We start from the raw sequence: 16,189 nt of genomic DNA, 5'->3' as shown, positions 1-16,189 counted from the left end.
TCTAGCTTGCTGGTAATACTGAATACAAGCAAGTCGCTTATGTCTGAGTTTCCTTTTTTTTTCCCTGAGAGTATAAAATTGGATGAGTAGACTTTATTTATTTTTTAGCAGTAAACATTTTTTTTTTCCCAAATGAATTCTCATTCAGAATTGCAATAGAAAAAAAAAAAAAAAAAGATAAAACTGGAGCCACTGCGGTTGAATGGGGCATTGAGCCTCAGGGATTCTGGGCTGCAATTTCTGCTTCCGTCAAGCATTTGCAACTGATTCTAGACATTTACATATCCACATAATACAAGTAGAAGACTTTTGGTATGGACCGCCTCTTCCATTTGTTTCTGTATTCAGAGTCTATGTTTTACAACGTCCATTTCCTTATATGTGAAGAGTGAAATGTACTTTTCAATCAATTTTCTCACTAAATATTTAAAAGAAAAACAAGAATGAGATTTAAGCAAGTGTAATTCCTGAGCTAGAGATATAGAACCTGAAGCCCAAAAAGGTCAGGGACACAAGCCGACCCACTTACCATCCTGGATCTGCAAATGTACTTAAGGTTTGTTTTGTTTTGTTTCTTTTGTTTTGTTTTTGCCTGCTGGAACTTTCTGAAAATTCTGAATATTTTTTTTAGTTTAGTCATGTATTTATATAATGATGATGTCTTAGGGACTTCATTGATGTTCTAAAATGGAAATACCTTATATTTGCATACTCGGGTTTTTATAAGCTGTAAGATTAGCCAACACCTGCAGGTGGATATATACTATATAGAAGAATATGAGTTCCAGTACCAAATATTCCTTAAAATTAAGACAATGGATTTAATAATTAGAGAAATTGAACTGACATTCTAGCTTACTTGGAAGACCCTTTATACTAGAAGCTAGTAAGATTTAGAACTACAGGGTCTTCCATGCCCCAAATGTTTATTCCACTGCAACATTTGTCAGGTTATCTAAAAGAAAGAGAAAGAGTTATGAGAAGTCTTATTTGAAAAGATTGTCCCATGCCTGCATTTGCTCAAGCTCTCCGCCCGGAGAATTTTAGAGTAGAAGAACGGCCGTAGGCATTGATGCACTTCCGGCAAAACAACATTTGGAAAATCCTTAGTTTTGATCAACTACCACCAAAAACCATGCTCCTTCCTGCACATTCTTTTTGAAATAGGACATACCCCAGATTTGTGAAACCAAGCACAGAAGAATAATGCTTGTTCTCAAGCCAATTGGAGGAGGGCAGTGTTCAAGTCATCACAAATATTGTTATAAACAGAACAATGGCATTGGCAACATCATTTGATCTTTGTGCCAAGGATGAAATTAATGTCATATGCTTATTCCGATGGATGACTGGAAGTTAAAGTTTCCACCAAGCACACTTAAAAGCAGTGGTGTCCTCTCCTACTTCCATTTTTCTTTCTGATAAGTCAAGAAACTCTCATAAACAATACTGGCTTCTTGAAGATTTAAAATAGCAAAGGAGGCTCAGAAGTTTAAAAATTATTTTAATTTAGAGGTATTTTGTTCTTCCTTGAAAAACAAAGAGACAGACACACAAAGAAAACCCTCCAAAGGTATCAACGTTTACAGGGAACAGGAATTTCTTCCATTCTCTCTCAATCTCATGAACCTTCCATGATTGAATAAGTTTCTTGCAGGTGTTAGGAAAATATATTATGACATGGGTCCTTGGAGGTTGGCCAGATCCAACTCTGGCAAATGCCTACCATTCCCAATCTGGGCTACTTTGCATTTATGATTTTCTTTGTGAAACTTCTCAACTTGTGGTTCAGTGCTTTGTGAAAGAGGTTAGTACTGGATGAATGTGGATTTATTTCCCAAGTTACACATTTTCACTTGCAACTTGTACCTCACCAGGTCACCATAAGACAAGAAAAAAAAAAAAAAAAAAGAGATGCAGTGTGTTCTCAGGTTGGGTAGGCAAAGACACAAAGACAGCTGTGCTCTGTTTGCACTGCAAGCTTTTGATTCTGTTTGCTTCCTGGCCAATCAGAAGCCAGATTTGCGTGAGGAATCCCTCATGCTTTTACTTGAAAAGCCTGAGGAAGAGCAGTGCTACGTTGGTATTTCTACCCTCCCACCTGGGTGGAGCTTTCAAGTTAGGAACTTTCGAAGGAAGAATATGTATCTGGGAATGGGTGAGAACCAAGGCCAATCAACAAGTAAAGTTTGATGGTGATTCCTTACTGAGTTGGATAGAAATAGTGATCTCCTGAGAGGCCTTGGATATTTCTTTGTTCGAGCACCGATTTCACTGAGTCTGAAAAACCAGTCTCACTTTTAGTTTTGGCTATGGTGGCTAGAGATCCTTAAATCCACATGGCTGGGGTTGCATTTTCCTTGAAATATGCATTAAAAGAAGATTTTCCCTTCCTGTGTTGTGGTGGTTCGTTATCTTATGCTAGAGCTGGAACAAAATATGGATGTCATAAATTTTGTCATTTTTAAGGTTTAATTGGTCACATTATTACAAAGGTAGTCTTGTGGGAAAAAAAACCCCGCATACCACCTTGGCAGTCAATAACAGCCGGAACTGATAACCAAACTTCTTTAATACGGCTCTTCACAAACACTGGCAGAGATTAGGAAGTTGCTGGAGTTGGAAGGATATCACTGGAGGCTCTGGGAGTTTCTTCTGAAGTCATTCTGAATTAGCAGCTAATGGGGAGCTTTCTTTGATAGCGTTATTATAATTAAATGCAGCTGGATGAAAATCAACCACAAAGGGAACTCGTTTGTTTATCATTACTTCTGACTTTGTTAGCAGATGTTTTCGAAGTACCATAGTAGCCAGCTTAATTTGTCTCTGTGTAATGTGAAGCAGGTAAACTCTGATTAATAAACTGACAAGGACATTCCTAATTTCTTTTCTGAAGTTTCCTTCTGTGACTCTTCCATGGCACATATGTCAAATCCGGAAAGCACACGGATAAACATTCAATTTCTTTTTATATATGTCAGGCCAGCTGAAATGGAGGTGTCAGTCGGCGGTGAGCTGGCTTGTCAAATGTTCATCTTGAGAGCTGCTGTAGTATTATCGCATGTAAGTAGGCTAGTGAGAAAGATAAACACATATGGCACATACGTACCAGGCTAGAGAACAACGACAGCTCTCTCCGCTGTAATCACTATTGGCTTTCCATACGGGACTCAATAATTTTCAGTAAATTAGATCCTTTATGGGCTTAAACATTAATTCATCTATTTAAAAAGGGTAATTTTGACATATCCTTTGCTTATAATAAATGCCTCCTCCACTTCTTAACAGGCAGACTTCCTCACCACCCACTTTATTCAACACACGAACTTCAGTGTCTTCATTCAGAACATACTTTCTATCTGCTTCCCTTTCTGGGCTAGGGTGCAGCTCTCCTCCCATTTAAAGAATGCTTGAGGGACACCTGGGTGGCTCAGTTGGTTGGACGACTGCCTTCGGCTCAGGTCATGATCCCGGGGTCCCAGGATCAAGTCCCACATCGGGCTCCCAGCTCCATGGGGAGTCTGCTTCTCCCTCTGACCTTCTCCTCGCTCATGCTCTCTCTCACTATCTCTCTCTCAAATAAATAAATAAAATCTTTAAAAAATAAAAAAAATAAATAAAAAAATAAAGAATGCTTGAATGTCACACCCCTCTCTCCAAATTGTTCCCACGTACCTGGAAAGAATGTGATTTTTTTTTAATTGCTCCACAAAGCTTAAATATGCAGCATCTGTGACTCACATTGCATCCATTCCTAATACAACAAAACGCATGTGCTCTATGAGTTTGTGCTTTCTCTAAGAGTAGTATTTGCTCAAGATAAAGTTGCATATGTGCCTGCATGTCCTTTGATTTTTTTGTGTGTGTGTCCCTGTCAATGTTATCAGTTTCACGTTGTGGTGTCTACATCTGTTTTTAATTGCCATAATACCTAGCACAGTACTAAGTACTTCATATTACTTGAAAATCACTTTTTTTTAAAAAAATGCCTGTGCTGTAACACATCTATTGACTCACTGATTGTTTCTGAAAATTGACTTCTATGGAGACGTGTGTGAATGTGTATATTTATATGTATGTTTGTGTTGTCACCTGTTTGCTGCCCAGAATTCATTTGGACTTAGCAAAAGTGATGAAAAAACTGGCTGACTCTGAAGTTCTTTGCAGATAAGCATAGTTTGGAAACGTGATCTTTGGCACTCTTCTACTTCCCTTTCTTTAAAGGCCCGATGGAGGTTTAAAAGTGTTCTTCATGTAGGCAGAGTGGAATAGAAGAGTGAGCATGAGCTTTGTGACCAGATGGGACTGAATCTCAACACACCTCCCTACCAGTTCCCCAAGCCTGCGCTTTGTCATCTGCAGGATTTAGGACAATAATACCACCTTGTGAAGATTGGAGATAATATAATCTAAAGATCTTGGCACATAACCGGACCTCAGTATATATTAGCCAGTGCTGTTAGAAATAAGTAATATGTGAGGCCCCTGAGTGGCTCAGTCGACTAAGCATCAGCCTTCGGCTCAGGTTGTGATCTCAGGGTCCTGGAACCAAACCCCACATCGGGCCCCCTATTCAGCAGGAAGTCTACTTCTCCCTCTCCCCCTTGCTCTACCCTTTCTCTCATTCTCTCTCTCAAATAAGATAAATACAATTTAAAAAATAAATAAGCAATATGATATTTCAGTAGAAGAGAAAAAAGTTAAAAACCATCACTGTTGCAGGGAACAGTGTGAGTTGGCCTTTGGTGCTGGTCTTCAGGAATGATTATTCACAGCATGTCTTGGAACACCAATTTAGATGTTATTTCGTGCAAAAACTAACTTAAAATATTAAATTACAACTAAAAAGCAATCGAAATTCATTAATATCGAAACAGTATATCTTGTGCAAAGAGAACATCTATCTGTGACCAGCTGAGTGCTAACTGTACATTCAGCTCCCAACCACCAGTTGTCATTTGATTAAAAATAATCCATTTCTAGCAGGTACATTTTCTAATTGGGAGACTTTTCAAGGAAGCTTCATTAAATGCCCACTCTCTACAAAAATTTTTGAAATAATTGTCCATATTAGAAATGTCAGGATGATTAGTTAAATCACAATCTTAGTTTGGTATATAGTGGGGACCAAATGTGTGTTTTACCTTTATGTCATTTTGGAATACTTGAGAATTTTGTCTGGACTCTTTTAGCCTTTTAAGCTTTTTCTTTAATGGGAATCTGTCTTTCCTTTCCCTCTCTGAGGTGAGGAGAGCCCGGGTAGAGTCGCAATGTTTTAATAGAACTGCAGATTAGTCAATTTTGAAAAAAAAAATCCTTGTTAAGATGATTGCCCTTGAGGAAAATCCTTCATGTGTGAGTAACTATATTTATTATTTCAACTACTTTGCTAGAGAATAGAATTACCTGAGAACATTTTGAAGGAGGATCATGTGCTAACTGTAGAGTGTGGCTTACAAACAATGTGGCATGGGCTTTCTGGAAAAATCTGCGTGATGGCAAGTCAGAGAATTAAATAAGGGAGTTGTTGCACATGACTCTGATTCCTGGCTCTGTATTTTAATTTATCTCTTAAGATGACCAGATTCATAGACAAGATAAAAACATATATATCCAGCATCTTTTTTAGAGGATGGAGAGTGGAAAGCCCATGGGGGACTGTCCTTCACTTGAAAATAGCTAGAACTAAATAACATGTGTCTTTCTTAAAGCGGGGATCAGGGATATCTATTGTTCCAGGATGTGGATTTACTCTGAAATCTAGGGAAATTATGCCACATCTTAAAAATCATTCTCAGTGGTTGCAGCATTCATTAGGCTGGTGTGAGTGACTGTGAGATAGTAGTTTGTCAGATAATTTGTGGGTGCAATTGCTTAAAGAATGTCATTCAAGCAGTTAACAATAAAGTAGCATTATTTAAGCAGGATGACTGTTTCACTATCACTGGATCACAACTTGATGCATTGTGAGATTCAGAATAGATACTGCAATTTTGGATACCATGCCATTTTTGTGATATTTGTAGAGTCCCTTTGAGCAATGCTACTTAGAATGTGCTCAGGGAGGTCTTTCTAAGTAAAAGAAGAGAGTGATCTAAAAATGTGGGTATAAGGAAAGTTGAGGCCAGGTAGACAGTAGATCTCAAGGATCTTGGGAATGCCCCTTGCAATGAAGCAGAAGGTCTTCCACCGTCTGCTACTGAAAATGGATGTCCATGATTTTTATCGTAATGTCTGGCATATGAGGGGTTTTTTGGGTGCGAATCAGAGGGAGTCAGGGAGAGATGGGTGTCAGAGCTGGAAGCCTGGAGTCTGCAAAGGTGATAGGGATTCTGTAAAAGCTATCTGTTCAAATCAGGCAAATCTGGCTGCAGGAAGTTGCTGGAATGTGTAGAGCTTAGTCTTTGTGTTAAGGAGGAAAAAAATGTCTAAAGTTAAGGAGACTAATATGAAAATGTGTGTGAGTAGTGCTAATGGTAATTCTTCTGGTGATATGTGTCTGCTTTTAAATTTCGAGAAGCCCTGACCCTGGCTTCAGTCCTCCCAGCTTATCTCTCAAACTATTTCTGGGCCTTCATTCGTTTGCTCTCAACCTGCAGCACTCCAACAGACTGGGGTGAACGTGGCAATGACCTTGTTGATGCCCTAGAGTCCCATGTCTCTGCCTCAGAAAGATCTGTCAAAGGATGGACCCTCCTAAGAACTGCATCCCTTCTTGAAATTAAAGAGAGAAGGGGGACTAATTTGAAGGATTGCTTCTAGACTTTTATCTATTTCTGATTTTTACCCAGCATCTTTTGTGAAAAGTTATACCGCAAAAGTCTGCAAAAGAAAATAGAGCAGATGATGGAAACAGATGACTAAAGTCAGCTGTTCCCTAAAAGCGGCAATAATGTCAGAGTGGTAACTGGATAATCCATTTTGTTTTGGGTTTTGTCTTTTTTCTTATATCTGAATTGTCACTTGGTTGTCTCTTATTTATACTTCAGCGAATGGTTCACAATGTGTGTGTGTGGAGACATGTGAAAAGTAGCTGTATTGTAATATTTATCATTAAAGAGCTGCCTTTGTTTCATTTTACAAGCATCACATTGATGATTTGAATAATAAAGCTGACTGGCTTACTCGCTGAAGGTTGCTTCCATAATGGAGCAAATTTATGTACCGAGGTTCTCGTTTTCTTTATTAGGTAATTGGACAAAATGCTGAGAAACTGCCACTAATTGAGCACTCATTCCAGCTTTTGTCTATTTTGAGGCTGGACAGGTTTTCTGATGTTTGCAAAAGAATTAAATATCCATGAAGGTTTGCAACAGCTTCTCTCATCCCAGTATGTTTTCATTAACTTTAACTGAGTCCCTGGGCTTAAATGTGGTTTATCCCAGAATTTTAACACTCACCTTTTATAAGAATCACATATTGGAGGATGTTTTCATTTTAGGAAAAAAGTGTGATCAAAGACAGGTCATATGTTTCCTTCTTTGAGGCAGCAGGGGCAAATGGGTAAGGTTCAGATCAAATGTTTTTGCTAGCATGACATTCAATAGGTAACAGTTGCCCTGAAGCAGGGCATGAAAGAGTTAGGGGAAAGAATAATAGAAACTGAAAAAACCTTTGAAAATCCATATAATATTAGGTATTTTGAGAATCAGAAGTTGAAAAAATTTTCTTTATAGGAAATGCACAGTAAAGCATAGCTATGCTATTTCAATAAAGCCTTCCTCTCCCCTCCTCCTGCCCCTGTTCAAGTTTGAGACCGAATAGTCGCTTTTTGTCTTTCAGGGGCACTTCCTTAAGGTCCTCTTTGCTTCCACACCACATCTTAGACTTCAAGTCTGTCTTTCACAGGACGTCCAGACTAATTTTCTGGAGGCACATCTGATTCTGTTATGGTGACATTGAAAAATAATAAAAAATTCCCCAAATTTAAAATAATAAATGCATCACGTTATTTAACCCAGACCGACTTCAAAGATTATTTTCTAATCACGCATTCAGGTTTGCACCAAACTGGAAGAATTACCCGTTCTTCTGAAGCAGACCTCTGTAGGTACACATCTCTGCATTTGTGCTCCTTCTCTTCCTGAAACTGGTACTCCTCAACTCTTGGCAGTTCTGCCAGTTGAAATTCTACCAATCCTTCAAGGTGTATTCTGGCATGCAGCCTCTGAGATGGCCCCAGTGATCTTGCCTCTTGGCATTCATGACTGTGTAATCCCTTCTCATTAAGTGTGGGCTGGACCTAGTGACTCCTTTCTAAAGAACATAGTAGGGCAGAAAGGATGAGATGTTACTTGTGAGATGGGATTATGCAAAGACTGTGATTTTAGATCTTGTTCATTCTTGCTCTCTTCTTCTTTCACTTGGAGGAAAGCCAGCTGCCATCTTGGGAGCTGCTCTATGGAAGGGCCCTGATGGCAAGGATCTGAGGAAGGCCTTCAGCCAATGACCAGTAAGGACAAGAGGCCTCGGTATAGTAGGTTTTGAGGAACTGAAGCCTGCCAGCCACCATGAGGGTCAGTTAGAAGCAGACTGTCCCCCAGAAGAGCCTTCAGAAGATCCTACAACTCAGATGACACTTGGATGGCAAGCTTGTGAGAGATTTTCGGGCAGGGGCATCCAGCTAAGTTCCACCAGGATGTGTGACAGAAACTGTTGAGATGATAATTTTTGCTTAAGCCACAAAATTTGGGGGGTCATTTTATGGTAATTAATAACTAATAGATTTTGGTACCAGGAGTAGGATTAAAATCCTTGAAACCTGTAATTCCTCTAGTAAGAAGTAATATCTCTCTTTTATGTTCCTAGAATACATTGTGGATACTGGTATTTTGGCCCATTTCAAATTCTGCCTTCTTTCATTTCCATTTGTACATGACTTTTCTCCTGTATCAAACTATAAATTTGATATAAAGGTTGGAGACTATACCATATTAGTCTTTGAACTCCTTTCTCCTAGGATTTTGGCAACAGATTCTATGCAGTAAGTGCTCAATAAATATTTGTTGAATTGAATTCAGTGAATATATTTAGTCATACTTCAGTGAGCCAAAGTTAGTAAATAAGAACAGTTGGCCAATTCGTGCCTAAAGATTTTACAGCTCTTGGGTTTTGTCAATAATTTGTAGGTATGAAGACTGGTGGTTTATTCAGGGCCATCTTCCCCAAAATTTCAGAAAACTGAACACTATTTCTTTTTATTAGAGACGTAAATTATAAGAAAACACAATCTTGATGAACTTTCTATAGATTCAATTAATATTTTCCCAGGTTAAAACATGAAGACTCTTAAATTTTGTTATATGACAACATCTACTGAACTATCACGATCGTGAGGATATTTTAGACTTAAAGATGCTATCTTCCAGGATAATACCAGAGCATCAATTTATCTTTAGAAGTTCTAAATGGTTCAGTGTGACATTTGTTTGCTACCCTGTGTAGTGGTTGAGGACTCACAAATTGCTTATGAGCTTTGGTATTGCCATGCAGTAGAATGAATGTTGTTTTTGGAGTGATACAGTTCTGGCTTGATCTTGGGCAAGTTACTTAATCTCTCTGAGTGTTCTACATATGTCTAATGGCACATAGATCCCAAGCCATGGGTTTTAAGAAGTAATCGAGACCATATTCATATATATATGTGTATACACATGAATATATGTGTATATAAAGAATCTATATATTGAAATATTTTATTTTTTGAAATATATATGTATATATAAAATAATTGAGACTATATATAGATATAATCTATATATAATGCATAGAGAGAGACTATTTCTCTCTTCATTCTGTCTATCCAAAGAGCTTAATACAGTGTATGGGAATTAGAAATTATTAAGTAAACGGTAGCTAAATACCAGCCTATTCCTTCTCTTGCTAGCTGTTTGATCTTAGGTGAGTCACTTAATTGGATTAATCATGAGTTTCCTCAACTGTAAAATGGGAGGAATAATGGCACTGCAAAATGCTGCTGTGTTGATTAAATATGATACTCACTATAACATCCTAGGATCATTGTACAGCATTGAATGTTCCACATAATTTAGGTATCATGTATATATGATGTGCATATGTCTATTTTCACCTATTCAAAATAATGTAAATGTGTACTGTAAACTGCAGACTTCACAAAGCAGGTGGTCATTTATGATAGCATCTAGGATGGGGTCTATTTCTAATATCTCACTGGATTTGTGGGTGTAGAGAAAAAGCTGGGTAATCAGTAGGTGACCAATAAAGGTTTGCTTTTGCGTATGCTAATGAGTAGATAGGACACCAGGCTCCAGGTAGCACTGAACAAGCTGATTCCTAAGGTACGGGTCTGCCAATGGACTGTTTAATCACCCTCTTGGCCAGTGAGTACTTTTGCTACCAAATATCTTTTGAGTCCCAGAAAAGAGTTTGATTATTTCTCCAAAGGATGCACACAGGATTCTTCTCCTGGTTAAAACACATACCATATACTATAGCCCGTTGAGTGGTCTAGGCTCAGATAGATGGCAGGGTCATTCTCTAGGCCTGCTCACCTTCCATCAGAAAAACTGTCAAATACGCTGGGGAACTTGTTGCCCAAGTTTTTGATGTGGTGACCATGGATATGCACAGCTCAGGTCTCTGTCAAGAGAAGAGCCTACTTACTGCTTGGAGCAGAGTTGACAGGCTGTCCTAGCTGTTCCCACTGTAAACTCTATGACCAAGCTTTCCCTGGTTGCTCCCACCAGTAGCTGGGTATGGTGAGGGCACTAGTGCAGACCTGTTCACTGAGACTTCTTCCTCCGACCTGGCTGACAATTTCTCAGAACTGCCCTGCTGTCTGGGAGGCTTCCTACCCAACTTTACTTTCCCCTGTCTTTTCATAGGTATCAGACCAGACATGTGATCTGAGATCCTGTCCTATTTAGTCCTGTTCCTTTCTCCTTTACCCAAAAAAAAATTGAACCCCTAGAATCTTACATGTCAAATTCCGCCTTGGCTTCTCAAAAGATCTGCATTGACACAGTTGGTAATATGTTATCATACCGGAAATAGAGCTCCATTCTGTAGGGATGCTATCCTGGAGCTATTCTACTGCATGACCTCACATACAGGAATCTGTTCCCTTCAGTGAAGAGAATATGCTTGTGATCTCTGCTAGGAAAGAACCTGTTAATTCATGCAGGAAGGAAAATAAATGTTTCAAATTCATTACCACAATTGTGGACCCCTCAACCCAGTCTTATAATTTGTACCTTTGTATAAGCATATTTATTTAATATGTCTACATGTTTCATATACATTAATTTAATTCTCCAGTTAGCCTATAATCTTCTTGAAGGCGACAGTTGTATCCAATTTATATCAATTTGTGCTTTCCCTTCTGACATTAACACTTTTGAAACATGACAATTAATAAATGTAGAATTAATAATTCTATAATGAGTCCAAGAAGAATGTTTGAACATTCAGATCTAGGTTCAAATCCCAGCTGTGCTGCTTCCTGTGTGTGCAACCTTGGCCATGTTTGCCTCTTTGAGCCTCAGTTTTCTCATCTGTAAAGTGGGTTTTGTGAGGATGAAATGAGAAAGTGTAGTGAACACAGTCTCTGGTGCAGCTAGCCATCTCTGTGTGGTATCAAGAGTTAATTTCACAGAAAATAATGTTAACTATTGTTGTACACTGCAAGTTCCCCATAAGCATATTTCATAACAACATGTATTTCACAAAATACAAATAAATTTGCATAACTTTTTTGGATCCCAGTTTTAAAGAAAATTATTCTTTATCCTGGACTCAGCTCTCTAGATGCTCAATATTTGTTATATTGCTAAAATAATATAATATGTATAACAAAACATAATTATAACATACCATAATCATTATAACATAACTGTACGATACTTAAAAATATAATTATAACATATTATGATGTCATTCATTATATTTTTATTAATGCTTATTACTTATAGTAATTATTAATGAAAAATGATTAGAGTAGTCTTGAATTCTTTCAAAACACAAACAACATATAAGAAAGCTGTGGTTAGTTGAGTTTCTACTATACAAACATTCATCTTCTATAGGTTTACCTATCTTATGGTCTTTATAAGCTTAGAATATCCTGAATGACAGGCTTACAGTAAATTGCCCAAGGCCTGTTCTGTTGGCTATTATGAAACAGGAGGCAAAAGTTTTCCAGGGTTTACCTATTCTCCTTATCTTATCTTCTCAAGGCTGGGCTCCTCTGCCTCCCAGGCTTACCAGGGCTGATGGGAATGAAGTACCCATGTTGATAAGTTAAGGGATAAGACTGAAGCTAGCTCCCAAGGCCTGCCTTCCCTTTTGGGGTACTGCACAGTTTAACAGTGACCTTCAGAAGATGAGAACCTTGTTTTTGTTTTCCAATGAAAATATCCTAGGTGGTGACAATATTAGACTATGTAAGCACAAACAACTCGGGAGTGGATTTTGGGTGTGTGACTACATTGGTTAGCCCTGAATCACAGCAGAGGCTGCCACATCTCCTAATCACTTCAAGGTGAGCCTGCAGTTTTCACCCTGATATCAGAGCATTTAATATTGCTTGGGAACACACCCTAATTCCTACAGAAACTGGAGTTTTTGATAACTGGATCAAAAGATATGTGTGATTTCTGTAAGATGTCTAGTCCTTTATTCTGCAATGGTAAAAATATGTTCTTCCTAAGTATCTATAATCTTTTACTTCTTATGGTATATAAGCCTGAATTATCAAAGAATTAATGAAGATGTCCATGAGTGATAAGCTACAGTAAGAAAGATTCTGACTGAGGGGTATTAAATCCGCCACGTAAACTTTTTGACAGCTGAGAAAAACATGAAACTAAGCGAAGATATTTCAGTGGGTTCTCTGCCTAGATGCAGGATGAAGCTTTATATCACAGTGAACAGAAACGATTACCTTCTGTGTTAATACATAGTTTTTAACAGTGACTACTCCCAAGGTTCTTTCTGTTAGCTAACCTGAATATTTTATGCTGTAGCTCAGGAACATTTTTCTTGTTTCCATATTTTTAAAGTACTTTTTGATTCATAGCAGAACGAATTTTCACGTAGTATTTTCCCATCTGCTTTTAATTTGCTACTAGAATACCTCTGCCTTCCACTGATCTAAATCCTGTTTTACAGAGAGCTGCTTTACTCGGCCTCACCTCGTCACCCTGGATTCCCTTCGAGCCTTCCCTTCTGACTAATATGTAGGAACGTTCATATGCATATACGTGACAACTGCAACCATTACCTCCAAACGAGCAGCCAACTCTGATGCTGTTTGCTCCGAAACATTCCACAATTTTATCTGCATTTCTCCATGGCTAACAACACACTTTTGTCACTCTTATCCAGAACAATGGGGTTTCCCAGCTTTTGTTTTTCAGTACTCCCACTGTTAAACATTTTTGAATGTTTTTAAAATGTTTTGAAACATCAGCTTCAGTTATATCACTTATAAGTGGACTGCTCTATCATTTTATTATATGCATTAGAAAATGTATAATTTTATATATTATAAAATGAATGCCAAAAGGTGAGACTTCTTGAAGAATAAGAAAAAAAAAATAATGAGAAATAGAATTTCAATTCCTTTTCTTTCTAAATGAATTGCTTAGTATCTCCTTAAGGGAAGTACATCCCATGCACCCATCTTTGGAGACTATTGTCCTCAGAGCAATAATAGTATTTTAATCCATGTTCTTGTCTTTTAATTTGTCCTCTTAAATTCATCTCTATTTAGCTGCCAAGGTGATCCATTTGAAATGTGTACTTGGCCTTGTCATTCCACTGCATAAAGCGATTCAAGGGTAGCCTCTCCCAGGACCAAGTCCAAGCCCTCTTGTACAAAACTTTTCACACCACCCCCCCACCCCCGCCGCCACCTCCCCACCCCTGCCATTACATCTTAATCTCTGTCTTTTGCAACAGACTTCCCATTTTAATAACACGAAAAAGTTTGTAGTTTGGCTCTGCACATCCAACTTTTATATCACTCAGTGTTTTTGCTCATTCTATTCCTTTCACCTGGAATAACACTCCCAATCTTGAATCACCATTCCAAGATTCATTCTTCAGAAGTCATCTCAAGTGTTTTATCTCCTTTTTCAAGAATCTTTCCCAGGGTGATTTTAACTTCTAGATATTATAGGCATAGGGAAAAAGCCTATGGGCTTAATCAAGATCTACTGTAAAGTTTAGCAACCAGAAGGAGGGATAAAACCTGCAAACTTGAAATGAGCACGTGTTTACTTACTTAAGAACATGACATGTCATTATATCAACCAATCAGCTGCTATTGCAACTCAATACAAATGTTCTTTATTTGGGTTATATAAAAATTATATTCATCTGTGACATGTAGAAGCATTTTAGTATGTTTCCTATGATATGGACTAGGACCTCAAAAAGTAGTAGTGCATCCAGGCTACCAATGTTACAGAATATCCTTGGCTTTGTGGTGTTACTATATGGTTCTAAGCACTCAGATCATTCAGATTTTATATTGAAATTATCTCACATGTCTCTTTTCACTTTTTCTAGAATATAGCAATAATCAATTTAGAGCAAAAGGCTCATATACCAGGATTTAATTTCCTCACTGTATTTTGTATAACAAACTGCTCAGTAATCAAAATTTTAACTAAAAAATTATGTGAAACTAAATAATATATATATATCTCAAATACAAATATTCTAAGCATTAAGTAAAATCAAAATTTATAAAACTATAAATATTATATATATATTCTTATTCTAACAGAAAATTAAAATGATACATAAAATATATTTAAATATAAAAAATATACAAATGAAGACAATTACATAAAATTACTAAAAATATTTGATCTTTTAAAAATAATGATGTGTGGTTCCTGGGTGGCTCAGTTGGTTAGGCGTCTGCCTTTGCCTCAGTTCATGACCAGCGGCCTGGGATGGAGCCCCATATTGGACTCCTGAGCCTCACTTCTCTCTCTGCCTGCAGCTTCCTCTGCTTGTGCTTGTGCTCTCTTTCTCTCTGTCAAATAAATAAATAAAACCTTTTAAAAAAATTAAAAAATAAAAATACTGTGTTTCATTTCTTGAGTTTTAAGTATTTTTTTTGAAATTTTCTTAAATGGCTGAAATAATTATTTTTGAACCTATACTAGTTGGAGAAATATTAAGAAAATAGGTATAAACTAAAACCAAATATATTATTCTAATTACATTATCATCAAATAAAATCATTTTTGTTTGATAACTTTAGGAGAGCATTGTAATCTTTCTCTCTGGAATTTCATCCAGTCATTTCACTAATAGTGATATAATTTTGTTTCAAAGAAAGCATTTCTAGTTCATCTTCATTTTCTTTTTTGATTGCATATGGATGGAAAATTCAATACAGGGTTACCTTATCAATACTAAAACTGGTATGCTTGCCTTACATTTGTTCAGAAGTTCTCTGTGCAATATCAACTTTGCTTTGTTTGCTCTCATTTTCTAACTTACCCAGGGTATTATGAAATGTAGAAGAATAATTTTAAGTGAGAGTTCCTTTATATCACTTGTGATTTTAACACTGTATGTAACTCTTTGAGTGGAAATGATGTTCATTTGACAAGTGATTTCACTACAAATTGGTAACTTTTCATTAATGTTGATCTCAAGATGTTTTTATATTTGTCTATTTATTTACCTTTACTAAAGAACTTGATATTTTCATATGGTTTTGAGTTACTGTCTGACATCCTTCCATTTCAAACTGAAGGACTCTTCTCAGTATTTCTAGAGGCAGGTCTGATGTTAATGACCTCCCTCAGCTTTTGTTTATCTGGCAATGTCTTATTTTTCCTTTATTTATTTATTTTTAAAGTAAGCTCCACAACCTTTTGAAGCCCAACATGGGGTTGAACTCATGACCATGAAATCAAGACCTGAGCTGAGATTAAGAGTTGGATGCTTATCTGACTGAGCCATTCAGGCAAAATCTCCTGTCATTTTTTTTTTTATATTTTATTTATTTGACAGAGAGAAATCACAACTAGGCAGAGAGGCAGGCAGAGAGAGAGGAGGAAGCAGACTCCCTGCGGAGCAGAGAGCACGATGCGGGGCTCGATCCCAGGACCCTGGGATCATGACCTGAGCCGAAGGCAGAGACCCTAACCCACTGAGCCACCTAGGCACCCCCTGTCATTTT

General features: G+C 37.4%; 1 long non-coding RNA gene across 1 annotated transcript in view; it reads left to right on the top strand.

The window, feature by feature from the left end:
- LOC116866870 overlaps positions 1-16,189 on the top strand; it is a 90,049-nt gene that overhangs the window by 61,467 nt on the left and 12,393 nt on the right. The window lies entirely within an intron of this gene.

Source organism: Lontra canadensis, unplaced genomic scaffold (genome assembly GCF_010015895.1).
Source record: "Lontra canadensis isolate GAN:19392208 unplaced genomic scaffold, GSC_riverotter_1.0 scaffold11, whole genome shotgun sequence".
NCBI lineage: Eukaryota > Metazoa > Chordata > Mammalia > Carnivora > Mustelidae > Lontra > Lontra canadensis.
The sequence above is the reverse complement of the archived record's forward strand: the minus strand, read 5'-3'. Positions and strand labels throughout refer to the sequence as shown.